General features: G+C 35.5%; 1 pseudogene; it reads right to left on the reverse strand.

Moving 5' to 3' along the window:
- Positions 1–17,959: 17,959 nt before the first annotated feature.
- LOC128112340 (uncharacterized) lies at positions 17,960–18,058 on the reverse strand (annotated as a pseudogene).
- Between the last annotated feature and the right edge of the window lie 218 nt (positions 18,059–18,276).

An 18,276-nucleotide genomic window follows, 5' to 3' on the forward strand; every position in this document is an offset into this window, starting at 1 on the left:
CCAAAAGCAAACACTGAAGAGCAAACAGAGTTTTAACACTCTTGTAACAAAGGGTGAGTATTTGGCTGTACAGGTAAGTGTAAAAGGGGAATTTCAAAAGAAAAAGACTAAAATGTTGGAATATTATAGATACTATATACTATACATTTCTTTACGCAACCCACTGAATGAAGTATCTTAAAAATCAACACCACCCCATAACAATTGTGCCATTATTTCAATATCTTGCCCTGCAGGTCAGTATTGCAGTAGCTTCTGATTCAGTTTGAAGCCTGATCCACAGGAGGTAATTCCATGCCTCTACTGAAATCCTGGCCAACTTTTCCATGGCTGGAAAGTTCATGGACCCTAGGGTAGAACCTGCTATTTTTATTTTGCCAAATAATCATGCTGCCATTTGCCCTCTAAATATCTATCTAGATACCCACAGAGCTGTGTTGTTCTCGACCTTTTCTTCAGGGAAGCTTCTTTTTCAGTGGATAGAAGGTGCAACAGACGGATCACATTTGGTCAACATGCTAAGACCGAGAGGTGAAAAGTCCCACTCCAAACAAGATATATGCATTAAACCCCCATTGCTAAGGTTGGTCAAAGTGCCGAGAATGAGAGACTGAAGACTCTACCCCGACAGAGATACTTGTATTAAACTCCCCATCCCTAAGGCTCAGAGGATACTACAAAAGAAGAGGCAGAATGTAAGAGAAGAGTGTGAGAATCAGAGGATGGAGAGGAAGGCTGTGAAATGCTCTTCTAGACATGGCATGGCTATTGTGCTTCTGAATTCACAACAGCCTTATTTCCTACACAGGAGTAAACTAGCCAGGACTCCTGCCGTCATGAGAAGGTAGATGATCCCCAGGCTTCATCACATACTAAGAAGCTACTTGTAGTGCATAATTCCTTGGGAGGAATTATTATCTGTTGAGGATATACCCACTCTTAAATTTCCCATGTTCCAACGGCCGAATCATACTCACACACATATGGAAAACATTCATTGTATTCAGTGGGTTATTTTTTAAGAAAGGTTTGAAGTTGGGAGGGTTGTGTTGGGAAGATATAGATAAATTAGTGTAGATGGGTACTGGGGAATAGATTTTTTTCTCGTGTACATGTGTGAAAATCTCAAAATTAAAGAAAGAAATTTAAAGGAAATATCTGAACACACACATCCACAGGATGAGGGAAATAAAAAAAAAAGAGAGAAAGTGAAAGTCTACTAGTCTCAGAAATGTGGCTGACCATCTGTCTAGAGGCACAATATTGGGCTCTTGAAAGATAGCCTTTCCCTTCCTCCATGCCACACAGACTACTTATAAAGACTCTTGCATGGAGATTAGAGCTAGGAAGGTGTTTAGGACATTGATCCACTGTTTTCTTAGACTGCCAGCTCTCTGAGTAAAGTGTAGTTTAGAGATTTAAAAAAAAATCACTATATTCTTGCATAATGATTATATAGAAATGCATTTGAGATGAAACTGGTACCTCTGTATAGGCCGGGTCCTCATCTCTCCCATTGAAATAGCTGTTCAGTTGCCTGACTGGGGACCTCCACATAAGGTTCTCTCTAGTCAAATCCATATTATGAACTCTCACACACAGAATAAACTTCTTTAGAATATAAACTGCCATGCAACAGTGTAGCTGGTGTTATCTCTTGGTCCTGCCTGGCCCACGGTCAGGACAAATCTCTTTTACCCACCAATCCCGTAGCTGCTCGGACGCAAATAAACACACAGATGCTTTTATTATTTATATACTGTATGGCTGCGTGGCTCAGGCTTCTTGCTATCTAGATCTTACATCTGAAATTAACCCATTTCTATAAATCTATACCTTGTCATGTGGCTTGTGGCTTCCTGGTAGTTTACATCTTCTCGTGGTGGCAGCTGGCAGCATCTGCTGACTCAGCTTTCCACTTCCCAGACTTCTCCTCTCTCTTTGTCCCACCTATACTTCCTGCCTGGCTACTGACCAATCAGCACCTTATTTATTAATCAATCAGAGCAACATATTCTGAGCATAGAGAACATCCCACAGCACAGCAGACTAGTTTAAACAAACAGACATCCACTACTGTGCATGCCCTGGATATTAACTCTTTCTTTAACCTGGGCTTTAAGGCCATGTGTTGCTTTGAAGCACCTTCAGTTCCAACCATCGTATCTCTCTTACCATTTTTTCACTAGACTTCTAGAATGTAAAACTTCCCATTTCAGTGCTCAGTGTTCATTCCAAATTAACTTTATATGATTTCAAAACCAGAGAGGTCTTTTTGTACACGTTCACTGTTCTTCTTACAGTGCACACACCAAACCTCTATTTTTCTGAGCATATCTCATTCGAATGCAAGCTAGTGGGAAAGGTCACATCTTCAAGTGTCTTTTCAAGTCAGGACGTAACTTTATGCTCTACACTCTGCAACATCTGTTTATACATCTGTAGGTCATTATAAGGTGCAGTGTAATTCATTTTCTATTGTCTGTTTTACATCTTAGCAGAGATTAGAATCAAGCCACGGTATATGTACTGCTGCCTTTCCAGTTTTGCATTGTGAAGTGTGGTATTGGGCATATGGTCGGTTCTCAATAGCTAATTGCTCAGGGGACAATCAATGAATGACTCTAATCAGATTGGAAGACCGCATCTATAGAACTAAGCAGTTTTCACTTTTCCAATTCATTAGCAAGAACTTTTGTATCTGAAATTATACTTGAATCTTTATTTAAAGGCAGTGCAACTGGAGCTTGTTGGAACTTTCTTGTATATGTTGCCTTTTTTCTTTTTTTTTAGTGAGAAAGAGTGTTATTAAAATATTCTCTCTCCATTTATATCTTATTAAAGCATCACTAGAAATTGTTATGCTATTGTCTAGCAAATAGATGTAATTCTCAGTCATGTATTTCATACAGCAATGTACTTTATATGAGATACTTTATATTAATTTAATCATAGGTATCATAAAATTCCGTTATACATCCCAATATCTTTTACAGATAAAGCCTATGTTTGAGGCATCTTGTACCAACTGCTTCAGAAATGGCAAATTAAACTAACTGAGATTATGAGTCTTTAACTACCACTCTTAGGTTGTTTTCATTCCCGTATAATTTCAATGTCCATTCCAAATGCTTGCTGATCTGTCAGTAAAGGGAAGTGCTAAACAGTTGGATCATCTGCCATTATCATGGAGTCCATGAAAAGGAGAACATCTGTTTGTTCGTTTTTTTAGTTCCTATACTTTATGATTCACCCATGTGATATAACTTCAGTTTAAATATTCTTGCAAACCCTAAGGCCTCTGTTCATGTTGAATTTTTGGTGAAGGCCAACATTGTCATGGCTGGCTGGTAAATGTCATCCTATTTATAAGTTGGTAGGCAGATATGGAGCTTGAAAGAAATGCTGAAAGGATGGCTTCCTGGCCCCCAGTATTGAGATTTGGAGGTTGTTTATTAACATATCACTAAAGATGACATAAGCTATAGTGTTTTATAGATTCCCGATTTAGTTTGTATCATGAATCAGTATTAATATTTGCCAAAAGATGTTTTCATATCCACTGTCATGATTTTTTTTTAAAAATATAGAACAGAGCCAGGCAGTGGTGGCGCACGCCTTTAATCCCAGCACTCGGGAGGCAGAGCCAGGCGGATCTCTGTGAGTTCGAGGCCAGCCTGGTCTACAGAGCGAGTTCCAGGAAAGGCGCAAAGCTACACAGAGAAACCCTGTCTCGAAAAACCAAAAAAAAAAAAAAAAAAAAATATAGAACAGATTACATCAATGTGGTGTGTTAACTCACTTTATAATCTGGTATAAAATTAACCAGTTCATGATCCATTACCGTTTTATGTATTGCTGGATTGGTTTTGACAATATTTTATATTTATCAGCAATATAGCCTGAAATTTTGTCATATTATAATATTTTCATCTAAGTTTTATGTCAGTTTTATACTAGCTATATGGAAGCAAGTTGAGAGCATTCCTTCATCAGTTTTTCTAAAGTGTTGCATGACATTTTTTGTATAACTTTCTTAAGTGTTTTACAGAACTCACCAATGAAGACACTATGCTGTCTGGAATTTTCTTTGTGTGATTTTTTTTTTTTTATGTACAAAAATGGAGCACAGATAAAAGACTGTTTAAAATGTCTTGTTCCTTGATTTAAATCTGGTAAGTTGTGATTTTTCAAGAAATACGCTATGTCCTCTAACTTGTCAATTTTATGCCGTGATGTTACTCTCCTTTGTGTGCCATTAGCTTCTGTGATGCTACTCCATCTTTTCTCACAAAATCATAATCGTGGATCAGGATTTCATCCTTTAACCTGGGAATTATTCTAATATTTTTACAGTATAGTTTGTTAGGTATAAACTCTTTTGTCATTCTGAAAACATCACATTTACTTTTAGAGACTGCATTCTTACATCTAGACTATCAAGCATAGCTTGCAATCTTAACTTCCCTTTTAGCATTTAAGATGTGTCTCATGTTGGGCCTCGGCAGTGGTCTCTACCAGCTTTCTTTCCTCTAGCAACTACACTCATGATTACTAAGAGAGAGCCTATAGAAAAGAATTGGCATGCAAATACAGGTTCCCCTTGAATCAGAGACCTGGGGATGATAAATTTTCTTATCAACTCACACTTGATCTTTAAAACTGTGTTGTGCACTCAGCTGTTTTTATCATACATTAATGCAAATTCTTTCTCCTACTACTATCCTGCCAAGGTCAAAAGTAACCCCAGTCTCTTTCTCTGTTAAAAGTATCTACCAGGTTTTTTAATTCCTCTCCCAGGTGTTTAACTGCGAATTCAACTTAGGTTTTGCTTATAACTATTTAGAAGCAATGTTATTTTCATAACTTTCAACCCATACCACCAAAATACCATCTAGATGTCTTTTAATGGTTTGCCATAAACATTAAATTACACACAAGTTGTATAAACTATGTGTCAAATTTAAATTAAACAAACTTTCAGTTATCATTTATTATGAAAGCATGTTACAACTTGAAAATGAGTTTAGTTTTATGTTCAACCATTTTTTTAAAGAAATTTTTGTATTCATTTACATACCAACCACAGATCCCCCTCTCAGGCTTCCTCCCACTCCCCCCACAGCTTCCCCAAAAGGTAAGGGTTTCCATGGGGAGTCAGCAAAACCTGGTACTTTCGAACTTTACACCAACAGTTGTGGAACCTGCATAGGACCCGGCTAGGCCCTCTGCATATGGGAGACAGTTGTGTAGCTTGCTCTCTTTGAGGAGCCCCCTGCAGTGGGATCGAGATCTATCCCTGGTGCGTGAGTTGGGTTTCTAGAACCCATTACCGATGATAGGACACCTTGCTCAGCCTTGATGCAAGGAGCCAGGGCTTGATCCTGCCTCAAACAGTTTTATGTACATAACCAGAGAATTATCTATAGAACTTTCTTATCCTGCTCAGCAACACTTAAGTTTAGACTAGTAAAATGTGTCACTAAAACACTAAAAAAAAAAAAAAAAGAAAATATCTTTTTGTTAATCGAATGACATCTCACACTTGCTTCAATAGTCATGTCTTGAACTTGACTAAATATCAAGTCCCCCAGACAGTACTAGCATTATACTAGAGGCTGAATTTTCAGCACATTGTACATAATAGACTTGTTTATTTTTGTTTCTTATATTTAAAATTATATTCTGTTATTAGTGATAATAAATTTTTAATATAATGTAAACATCTGGAGAATATTTTTGTGGTTGAAAATCATTCTAAATTTTCAGCAGAATAATCTTGGATGATATCACCAATCAGAAAACAGGTGTCATCTATAGTTCATTGTTAGTATGAAGACACCTGTTTAAATTCCTCCAGGTTATTCTGTATTTGTAGCAGAGGTAAGTGAAACCAAATGACAGAGACACTACTAAAATACTAATTCTATATGTTATGAAACTGAAGGCTAAATGCTAACTAACTTATTTAACATCATAAAAAACCAGTCATTAGAAGTTACCAAATTAATCAAATATATATCAATTCATATCATTGTTATCTAAAGCTATACTATATACACATAAACCAAGCACATATGTTTATAAGCACAAACTAAACCGATATGTATTTATTGTACAGAATAATTTACAAGAATATCAATATTAAATATGACATCATTAATTTGCTAGTATTTTACATAATTAGATTGTGTTTAGTTTTGATGTGTATACTTTCATTTATAATGATTAGAATAACAAACCTTAACACCTACAGTGAGATGGAGCTGCTAAATGACCAGATAATATAAAGAGATTTATAGAGGTTCTACTTTGGCATAAAAACCAGAGATAGTGAAACTCTTTAGAGAAAGATCCAAGATATTTCATGTATCCTGCCATACTGAAGAAATAATATTTAAATAGATCAGTGTTTACTCTTGTGGAGGGAGAAATACACAGATTGTGAAGATAATACAAAGTTTTTTTAAAGGGAACATTTTTAAAAAATGTTGCCTTATCTAGTCATCATCTGAGAATCTTCCCCTGACAGGAGATGGGGACAAATGTAGACATTCACAGCCAGATGCAGAAAGTGAGAGTCTAAATTGGGGGTCTCCATCAAATCCCTACCCGGAGAGACCAGGAAATCTTGCCAAAGAGAAGGTGGAAAGATTATGAGAGTCAGAGGGGATGGAGGACAGGGGGAGAACTTGGTCCTTTGAATCAACTAAGCAAGCTGCATGCGAGCTCACAGAGGCTGAAGCAGCAAGCACAGGGTCTACATGGGTCTGCACCAGGTCCTCTGTGAGTATATTGTACTATTAGCTTAGTATTTTTATGGGACTCCTGACTGGGAGATTGAGTGGGTCGCTGACTCTTGTGCCTGCTCTTCAGACTCCGGTTGGGTTGCTGAGTTCAACTTCATTATGAAAGTTTTTGCTTCATCTTGTTATATTTAATTTTGTCATATTGTATTTTTATCCTTAGAAGCCTGTTCTTTTCTAATGAAAGACAGAAAGGGATTGGATCCTGAAGGGAGGGGAGTTGAGGAGGAACTGGGAGGAGTTGAGGGAGGAGAAACTATAATCAGGATATATTGTATGAGAAAAGAATCTATTTTCAATTAAAGAAAAAAAACTGGGTTATAGGCAAGAAAGGCATTGTGAAGCAGACGCCATAGAGCTTATGAACCTAGGTTCTGAAGCAAAAGGAAATGACCGCTACAGATGAGCAACAATTTGTTTGCCATTTAGGTCCAAACACATTAGGACTAGAGTCAAGAGTATAATCTACTTGCATATCTTTGCATTTCCCCTGGATGAATTGGACAACTCAGGTTCATGGCAATAACCTCCTGGCTGATTTTGGCCCAGAATCTTTCCAGTTCATTACCTCCCTCAATATTGCAGTTCTGGGAAAACCAATTGCAGTTCTATTAAAGAAATCCTTGCTATTATGCCTCTTTCCGTTTCTCATGCTTGTACTCTTTTTAATTCAAGATTTTTCTCTTTCGTATTATCTAAATATCTCTTCAAACGTCACAGTTATTTCTTTGATGTTTTAGTAATCTGAAGTTGATTGCATTTATTTTGTGATGTTACAAACTAAAGTGACAACAAAATTTCTAAAATAGAGTGTTCTTTACAATTTAAGGTTATTTGCCCAAAAATGCATTCTGATAATTATTTGCATGCACATTTCATAGGAATAGTAAAGTGACTAGGCATCTTTTTTTTTTTTCCTACAATGTTCAAATTGATTATCTCACATTTTTGTGCCTTACATTACAGAGAATCAAAGTCAGGGCATTTGCAAAGCAATGCCCGTCACCAGTGCTTTCTACATACCCTGCATTCTTGTCAGTTATTAAATCAGTGTGCTTCATTTTCCCAGCACAGCCTTCTGCGCCTGCTGAAGTGATGTGCAGAGTCGAAGCAACGGTTTGAATTTTGCCTGAGTTTCTCAAATAATCCAAGCAGAAATAGAAAGTTTGCTTGAAGCGCTATTGTTATTCTTCTCTTCACAAGTTGAGTCATCCTCAAGCCTGTCAATCAAATGTCTTCCCTGTTACGTGGTTCCACTCTCTTAACCACGGTTGCTCAAAGTGTCTAGACCTCATACATTTTCTAATCTTATTCCTGGAAACATTCTTTAGTTATATAGTCCTCATTTCAGATATAGAATAAATATATACCTTGGAAACATACTCTGGCACACACTGCTTTTATAAATAAAATATTTTTCTTAAGCCTTTATGCATGAAAATTCTAACTCTTCATACTAACACAACTGTATTTTCTCAACTATAAAATTGGTCATGAAAATATACACATTATCTGTGCTCATATGGTATTGTGACTTTTTAAATAAACTTCAGACTATAGACTTTTAAATATCACTAAACCTCTGAAGTACTCACTTTTAAATATTGCATGTTTTTGCAGAAATGGTACTATATTCTATTACAAGAAACACTGACGATACTTTTAATAGAATTACACTGAATGTCTATGAATGGTACCTCAAATTTCTATAATTTTGTTCCCATAACACACACACACACACACACACACACACACACACACACACACACACACACACTGTCCTACTACTCCATTAAATGTTCTGCAGTATTAAAAATAGTAGCTTAGCATGCCATCTCTGAACCAATCATGTTCTCTGTCCTTGTTACAGTCTCTATACCTTCAAAAATATTCTCACTTTTATTGTCAGAAATGCGCTTGCCTTTCTTTAGAGTTTTATCACTCAAGCGTTCATCCTCAGATGTTATCTGTCTTGAAGGTGTTTTTTTTTAAGTGGTATGTATTTTAAATCTATGGAGTCAGTTTTCATTCCTTATTTTCCTAGTTTTGAATTATCGTTACTTAACCTATTACAATTTTTCCGTCTGCACTGCTAATGGAATATTGTTGTTTAAGGCAGAATGCTTTGTCCTCTGCATCTGCATACAGTGCTGGTTACATTCAAACAGCCAGATGCATGTGTAACCCCCTCTGTAAGACCACGGGTAGTGGTTAGCATGGATATTTTGTTATCATTCTCAGTAGACAGTTCTCACCTGATTGGCAATCTCCTTGATGTTTGCATCTCAAAAATGTAGCTTCTTTCTGTCACTTGGGGTTTCACTTATTAATTGAATTTCTTATAAAAAGTATAACCTTCACCTGGTATTTCGTTGCACTATAGTAGGGAAGGCAAGATAAATATTAGATTCTTTATTTTCACTTACCAAATCTCTAGCCAGTTTGTCTATTGACCTCTTGATGTATTTCGACTAATTGAGAAGAATTTACATACAGACAACTACCTAGTGAAGGCTAACCCCAAGAATTAAAAGCAAATCCAATGGCAAATTCTTAGTTTTCTAATATCATAATAAGACACCATAATCAAGATGTTTTATAAAAAACAAAACAGTGTTTAGTTTGGGTTTCATGGTTTCAGATGGAGAGAGTCCGTAATCATTATTGCCAGGAGCACCGCAACAGAAAGGCTGGCATGGTGCTGCACCAGGTGATGAGAACTTACATCTTGACCCACAAGCACCAGGCAGAGATACCTAACTGGAATGGCATGGGCTTTTGTAAATGGAAAGCCTATCCCCAGTGACACACCTCTTCCAACAAGGCCACAACTTCCAAATCTTCCCAAACAGTTCCCAAACTTGCGATGAAGCATTTAAACGTATGAGCCTGTGGTTGCCACTCTTGTTCAAACCATCATACCTATCTGGCATTTAAACTCACATGCTATGGAATAACCCTTCTGTTCACTGTGAAAATGGGTTTCTCTCATTGTTAATAAAAGCTGTTTGACTGATAGCGAGGCAGGATTTTTAGGGCAGAGAGCATGCTGGGAAGAAGAATGGCAGAGTCAGAAGAATTCCCAGGAGACACAGAGGGAACACGACACACTAGAGGACAGGTAAAGCCACACACCACATGGTAGAATAAAGATTGATAGAAATGGTTAATTTAAGTTGTAAGAGCTCGTTAGTAATAAGCCCGAGCTATAGGCTGAGTATTTATAATTGATATTAAGCCTCTTTGTGGTTATTTGAGAGCAACTGCGGAGACACAGTTTCCATGAAATGTGATTTGTTATCACAGAGGTTTATGAATACACGGTTTACTTGTGCCATCTACCCTTAGTGCTCAGATGGTAAGATATAATGCTACACACTCTGAATTGAACAATACATTTCTAGTTCTGTTAGAACATAGTTAGGGTAACTTTGGGTGACTTGCATTTTTAAGGACTTAGGAAACCTGGAACACTTGCAAGCATATAAAACTGTGTGTAATGTATATGTATATTTAAAGAAGTTACTGTGCACTGGTTACCTTGTTGCCTAAGGTCAGTGAGGCAGAATATACATATGCATGACAGGTTCCACCAAGTAAAATTACAGATTAAAATTACAGATAGGCAATGAGGGAAAAACATGAGCCTAGACTTCAGTACTAGCTGGTCTCTCAAGCTCTCAATGCAGTGCAGGGAAGAGGAAGTCTTCACAGTGCATATTTCACTTGTAATATAGAACACGGCTTGTCCTGTATTCTACCCACATGACACACCAGCTAGATTATTAAAAGAAAGCCTGTTTTTTTAGGAGACTTAAATGGAGCCTCGGCTGCTCTTGTTGACTCCTCCTGACCTCAGAATCCTGCAAATCCAACACTTTTTACAGCTGATCATGAAAACTGCAAGGGAAGAGAAGTGAAAACTAGCTTGGTCCAAAGCCACCTTGAGATATTGGCTTTGAAACACACACAAATGTATCAGATACAGATATACAAAAGCATCATTTAAATACTATAAAGTTGTTACAAATATAGTGTATGTATTTCATAGAAATGTATGTTAAAATTTTCTTGCCTATTTACTAAAGTCTAAAATGAGTTTAAATCACACCATAGTTCAGTCATACATATCCAAGAGTGACTAGGAGGAGTTATGATTGCAACTAGGAATTAACTATCCATCTGCTTGATAACCTTAATTGAAATCTTAAACATGGTTGGACATGTTTTTGTAATTTGAGCTTTAACACTATCAACAGAATGAAAGAAAGAAAAATGATTGTATGAAATATTTCTGTGGAAGACATGACCAAACATCTATCATCCCCAGATTAAGGTACTGAGCAAAGACCACATGATTCCAAAGTCTAGCTTGCTAAACCAGTACTTTATTAGTGTTACTGACAGACATAGTGATAACTAAGGCAGCTGCATTACTGAGAAGTCCACCCTGGTTCAGGTGCTTCCCCTGGAACTATATAACCTAAAGTTTTCTTCACAATGTGTGGGTAGTTGGACAGGCTAGACAGTCTCTTCTTAAATTTTTACTGCTTCTATAACCTTGAGGATAAGGCCGTGTGAATCTTGTAATTTCAGGGACTTCTGGAAACTTGTGTGCCGTTTACTTTGTAAGTTTAAATTAGTTTCCCTCCACGATGGAATGCATCAACATGGAAGATATTGCTTCATAAGAGGTATATACAAAATTTCTTAGAAATTTAGGAATGTGCTTTTAAGCACATTTTAATGGTTTTAGTGTATTTTTCTATAATTATCTAGAATGTTTGATTTTAAAAAGGCACAAGTTCATCCTTTCTGACAAGTTTATTCATAGACACCTTCATGCTTAGATTTAAGTTTAAAGTTTTGGTAGAAGGAGTCTGGAGTAAGAGTCACACACAGAAGTTTTGGACAAATATGAAAGATGATGTTTGATGGGTGTTTGGGATTTTTCTACTTGTTATTCCAGTTTCTAATAATCAGTCACAGTGGCAGTTTAGTCTAGATCTCCTTCAGCCTTGGAAATATGCTGGTAAGTATCTTCCAGCAATTCAATCGTTAGAGACAGGCATGTTCTCATGCACAAACTCCGGTTAATTAGTTTAAAAATACAAAGTCATTCATTTCTGTTTTATCTCTGTCCATAGGAATATAAGTGTCCCGTGTGTGTCAAATCAATTCTATCTCTAGACTATGCATCCCCAAGAGTACTGTGAATGTCAAAAATCTCTCATTCTGTAACCTTATAATTTCTCATAATTTCTTAAGCTCCTAATTTATTTTTATGATTTTCTCCTAAAGTTCTATCACTTTCCGTAATAGGAATCTGGACCTGCTTCTTTACAACCCATTCAAACATTGTCTTCCGGTTTTGGGAGAACCTACTAGGGTGTGAATCTAGGAGGCCTACAATTTGCCCTCCTTACAGATCATTAATTATTGTGCTGACCTAATTCCCTACTTCTCTGAAGCTCATGCCTTTAGACTACACTGCCTACGACTATTCCTTGTTGAGCTAAAAACATCCCTTTTGGGGATCCAGCTCATCCCTATTGTAGTTAATATGGCACTCTTCTAGAAGAGTTTCTAAATGATTTTAGTAGGTTTTAAATAATCTTGTGAAATTCCTGTTCCTGGTTTTTTGAATACCATTACTTTGGGTTTTTTCATCTCAAACGTACTTCAGCCACTCCTTGTGGCCATGCACCAGATTATACTTTTAGCAATACTTGCAGACCTCTCAATGTTCTTAGATTTCATTTCTGTTCTTATTGCAATCTCCTTAAAGAACTTTCCTTGTTTTGGCCTCTTGACCTCTCTCATGCTTCCTGTGAAACTTTGTATCATGTTGAATTCAAATCTCAATGATCTCCAACAATGATCAGACATGAAAAATAACAGTAACATACCTTTAGATGTGTAAGAATCCTGGTAATGGGAAGATGGACTGTAGCATAATTCCACAAGTCTGAGTCATTTATGTAAGCAGTTACTGTCTTTCTCATTTTGCTCTTCTGTTTTCAAATGTGTACAACCTCTACTTAGTTCTTAATGCTTAAATAAAGTGCTTATATTTTCCTCTTACTGGTACTGAAAAAAAACTTTAAGAATTCTTTTCTGCTTATGTATCACTGAAGAAAAACTATGAGGATAGAAATTTCTAGCAAAGTATTATATTATGATTTTTTCTTGCTTGCTGTACACTGACTGAGAAATCTATGATCGTGACTCTGCTCCCATGGGATAAAAGTTGTTATTCACTTAAGGACATCAGTTCCAAAGGTGTTACACTCATATTTACTTCAATTTTACTCCTGTTTCTTTATTCATTAGAATATAAACATTATAATTCCAATTTTCATTATGTGAATTTGAAATGTTTGTCTTAAATGGCCCCAATGGTACATTGGCATAAATTTTATACATTGTTCTATATGATGATAGTCATGTTATTACTGATTTATGAACAAAACCCATAAACAAATCAAACTTTCTTCTTTACTTAAGTTAATGTATTCATTTGTTTTCTCAGGTCTATCTATTTACAGCAAAACCTCCACTCAATAGTTGAACCTCCTGACATCACATTTTATTTTGAATCCATTTGGTTTCCATTAGTCTACAGAAATCATTCTTGTCCAATTCTTCAATTCTATTTATATTGTCCTATTCAATAGGAATTTTTCTCAGAAACCTATTTAACCCTTTTATTGAAAGCATTTTAATAGATATTCTCCCATGAAATACTTTACTCAATTAAGTTTGAAATATTGTTCCTCTTGAGTCTTCTGCTAGTAGCCTGCCATTATAAGATTCATAACCTTATCTCTAATATTGGAGAGACTATGAATCAGCCCATGAATCATTACACCTCCTATGTTCATTCATTTTTTTCATTTTATCAAAATTAAACACTGCTTTAAGAGTTTTCTTCAAAACAAACTCTCAGTTTTATATCCCACCCACAACATAAATGTCACTCCAACACTAAACTTTCTGTATGATAATTGAGATATTAATTGCTCCAAAATTAATTTGTTCTAAACAGGTGGGCTTACATATAGTTTCAGCTACTGTGCATGCATAGGTAGGAGGATAGCTCATGCGTAGGAATTGGAGGCCAGCCATGTATACCTAGAGTGACATCATTATTTGTTAGTTAATTAAAAGACATAATGTGATTTTCTTCTAGAATTTACTCACTCCTGAGGCTTTCTTGACTTACTGTATGTTTGCTTTATCTGGCACAGTGGAGACCAAATATTTGATCATCATTCTTGACTTCTTTCCATGAAATATCTCTTGCAAATTCAGCATCAAAGGACATCACTTCACCACTCATGTTAATGTAATTGTTCATCTATGCTGCTATGATATTCTAATTACCTCCTAATAATTTTTTTGCTTCCATTTTTATTCCATTCTGAATGAAGGGTTTTTCACAGATTTGATGAATATCTTGCCTTTATAGGGACCTAACTAACATAATTCACGGCCATTCTCTGGGAATCCCGGTTATGGACATGGCCAGTGTCCAACTTCCTGGCCAGTACTTAATAAAGCCTGCTTCAAATTTGGCTCAAAGAATAAAAAAAGAAAAACTGGAAATTACCTGGTAAGATTTTCCAAATTTGTAAGCACTTAGGATGGAGGAGGGTCTTCCACCCAATGGATAGTTGAATCTCAAGGGTAATTCTGTGCATTGTCTTTAAATATGATGGAAGTCACACAACCAAATGATTCAGGTGAGTTTAACGAAAAGATGACACCCTTGGGGTGAAAAAAAATGAAACAGTGCTTTTGACCTTGTGATACCCAGGATGGAGAAATAAGCTACTCTCCATAGAAGCTGTAACCTACATAATTTGGGCTGCTAAAAATAATTTTTTCTAATAATCCTTTCTTCTAGTTTTTTTTTAAATAGAATTTTTTCATGCAATATATTCTGATTATTGTTTCCCTTCTTCAATTCCTCTGATTTCCTGCCTACATCTTTTCCCATCCACACCCACAATGTTTTCGTCTCTCCTTAGAAAACAGATAGACACCTAAAGAATAGCAATGAAACAAAATAAAAAGGTAAGATAAAATAAAAAAAGAATCAGGTGTCCATACATATGTGGATTTACATCCATATCTTCAATTTTATTCCATTTATTAACATGTCTATTTTTGTACCAGTATCATGTTGTTTTTATTACTATGGATCTGTAGCACAACTTGAATTTGAGGGTAGTGATACGTCCCTCAGTTCTTTCATTGTTCAAGATTGTTTTAGCTATTGTGGATTGTTTATGTTTCCAGTGAAACTGATAATTGTTGTCTCAAAATGTGAAAAATTTTGTTGGAAGTTTGATGGAGATTGTGTTGAATCTGTATATTGCTCTCAAAAAGATCACAATTTTTACTCTGTTAATACTATAGACCCATGAGCATGGGACACCATTCATCTTCTGATATTTTCTTCAATTTCTTTCTTCAATGTCTTAAAGTTTTTAATCAAACAATTCTTTCACTTGCTTGGTTAGAGTTAAGCCAAGATATTTTATATTATTTGAGGCTATCATGAAAGGTGTTATTTCCCTGATTTCTTTCTCAGTCTGTTTGTCATTTATGTATAGGAGGGCTACTGATTTTCTGAGATAATACAGGTACTTTTCTGAAAGTGTTTATTTCCCTGGTGAAATTTTAGGGTTATATATATATATATATATATATATATGTATATATATACACACACACATATATATATATACATATATATATGTATATATATATAAAATCATATCATCCAGAATTTTAGGGTTATATATATATATATATATATATATATATATATATATATATAATCATATCATCCAGAATTAAAGATACTCTGGCTTCTACCTTTCCAAATTGTATACCCTTGGTACCACTCTAGTTAAGACTTCAAGTACTATAATGAATAGGTATGGACAAAGTGGACATCCTTGTCTTGTTACTTATTTTAATAGAATTGCTTTGAAGTTCCTCTCCATTTAAATTGATGTTGGCTAAGAGCTTGTTGAACCTGTATTTATTATGGTTAGGTATATCTCTTGTACGCCTCATCTCTCCAGGACTTACTTCATGAAAGGGTGTTGGATTTTGTTAAGGGCTTTTTCTGCATCTAATAAGATGACCATGTGATCTTAATCTTTCTGTTTGTTTTCATGGTGGATTACGATTATCTATTTATGTCTGTTGAACAATCCCTACTTCATCATTGTAAATGTTCATTTTGATGTGTTCTTAGATTCTATTTGCAAGAATTTTATAGTGAGTTTTTGCATCTCTGTTCATCAGGGAAATTCTTCTGTAATTCTTTCCTTGTTAGGTCCTTTTATTGTTTAGATATCAGGGAAGCTGGCTCCATTAAAAGGGGGCAATATTTCTTCTGTTTCCATTTTGTGGAATGATTTGAAAATCATTGGTATTAGTTTTTCTTTGAAAATCTGGTAGAATTCTGCCCTAAACCCATCTAGCCCTGGGCTCTTTTGTTTGTTTGTTTGTAGACTTTTAATTACTGCTTCTATTTCAATAGGGGATATAGGCTTGTTTAAATTGCTTATCTGATCTTGATTTAATTTTCATAGTAGGTATGTACAGAGAAAATTATCCATTTCTTTTAGAATTTCTGATTTGGTGGAGTATGATTTCTTAAAGTATGGTCTCCTGAGTCTCTGGATGTCTTCACTGTCTGTTGTTAAGTCTGTTTGCCTTTTCATCTCTAATTTTGTTCATTTCAGTCTTCTTTCTTTACCTTTCAGTTAATTTGGAGATAAAGATTTGTCAGCCTTATTGATTTTTTCTCAAAAAAATTAACTCTTCATTTCATTAACTCTTCATATTGTTTTTGGTTTTATTTCTATTTTATTGATTTAGCCCTGATTTTGATTACTCTTACCATCTACTCCTTTTGACTATGATATCTTTTTTTTTTGTTCTAGAGCATTCAGGTGCACTCTTAAATTACTAGTATGAAATCTTTCCTAGTTTTATTTTTATTTTTATACATTTTATGTAAGCACTCAGTGATATGAACTTATCTCTTAGAATGGCTTTCATTGTGTGCCATAAGTTTGGATATGTAGTATATTAATTTTCATTCCATTCAATAAAATCTTCAATTTCTTTCTTAATTTTTGTCTTGACCCCTTTTTCATTTAATGGTAACTTGTTCAGTTTCCATGAGTTTGAAAGCTTTCTGTTGTTGATGATATCCAACTTTAATATGTAATGGTTAGATAGGATTCAGGTTGTTATTTCAATCCTCTTATATCTTTTGAGACTGGCTTTGTGTCTGAGTATGTCGTCAGTTTTTGTGAAAGTTCTTTGATGTGCTGAGAAAACGGTACATTCTTTTGTTTTTTGATGAAATTTTTGTAAATATCTGCTAGGCCCATTTTATGGATTATGATATTTCTCTTTTTAATTTTTCTTTGGATGACTTGTCTGTTGGTGAGAGTGGAGTATTAAAGTACCTCACTATGACAGTGTGAGGCTCAATATGTAATTCAAGCTGTAGTGTTGCTTATTTTAGAGTCTTGGTTGCCCTTGTGTTTGGGCCATAGATGTTAAGAAGTGTGGAGTTTTCCATTGATGAGTGTGAAGTGTCCTTCACTAGCTCTTTTGCTTAATTTTGATTAGAAGTCTATTTTTTCAGATATTAAAATGTCTACACCAGCTTGCTTCTTATGTCCATTTGCTCATACTATCTTTTCCCATCCTTTTACCATAAGATCACAAGGTCTATCCTTGATGTTAAGATGTGTTTCTTGGTTTCTACAGCATGGATTCTGTTTTCAAATCAATTCTGCTTATTTCTGTCTTTTTTTATTGGGGAATTGAGACCAGTGACATTCAGAGTTATCAATGAGCAGTGTTTGTTGATTCTTGCTGTTATGCTACAGTAGGGTCTGTGTGTGTGTGTATGTGTGTGTGTGTGTGTGTGTGTGTGTGTGTGTGTGTGTGTGTGTTTGTGTGTGTGTGTGTGTGTGTGTGTGTTTCTCTCTTTGATTTGCTGGTTTAATATTATTTATTCTTTGTGTTTTCTTGGGTGTGGTTAACCTCTTCAAGTTGAAGTTTTCCTTCTAGAACCTTTTATAGGACTGAATTTGTAGACAGATACTGATAAAACTATGGAATACTTCACAAATTTACCTGTTATCCTCTTTCAGGGGCCATCTTCTCTATAGCATTCCAATTCTAATATATTCTAAGCAGGAACTCAGTTTTGAATTTAAAAGCATTATAGGATTAGGTGGGGTTGTTTTCTTGGCACTGTGTTGGTCGATGGGAGAAGTACTTAAAAAGCCATGTGTATTTTCAAGAGAAAACTGTCTGACCAAAATCAAGACATGTGTTGGGCTTTGTGCTTAGGATATTATGGCACTGTAAAGGTAGAGAAACTGAGCATATATCATCTGTAATACGACTAGTTTGTGAAGAA

The sequence above is a fragment of the Peromyscus californicus genome, unplaced genomic scaffold (assembly GCF_007827085.1).
Source record: "Peromyscus californicus insignis strain IS unplaced genomic scaffold, ASM782708v3 Scaffold_16__1_contigs__length_79575227, whole genome shotgun sequence".
NCBI lineage: Eukaryota > Metazoa > Chordata > Mammalia > Rodentia > Cricetidae > Peromyscus > Peromyscus californicus.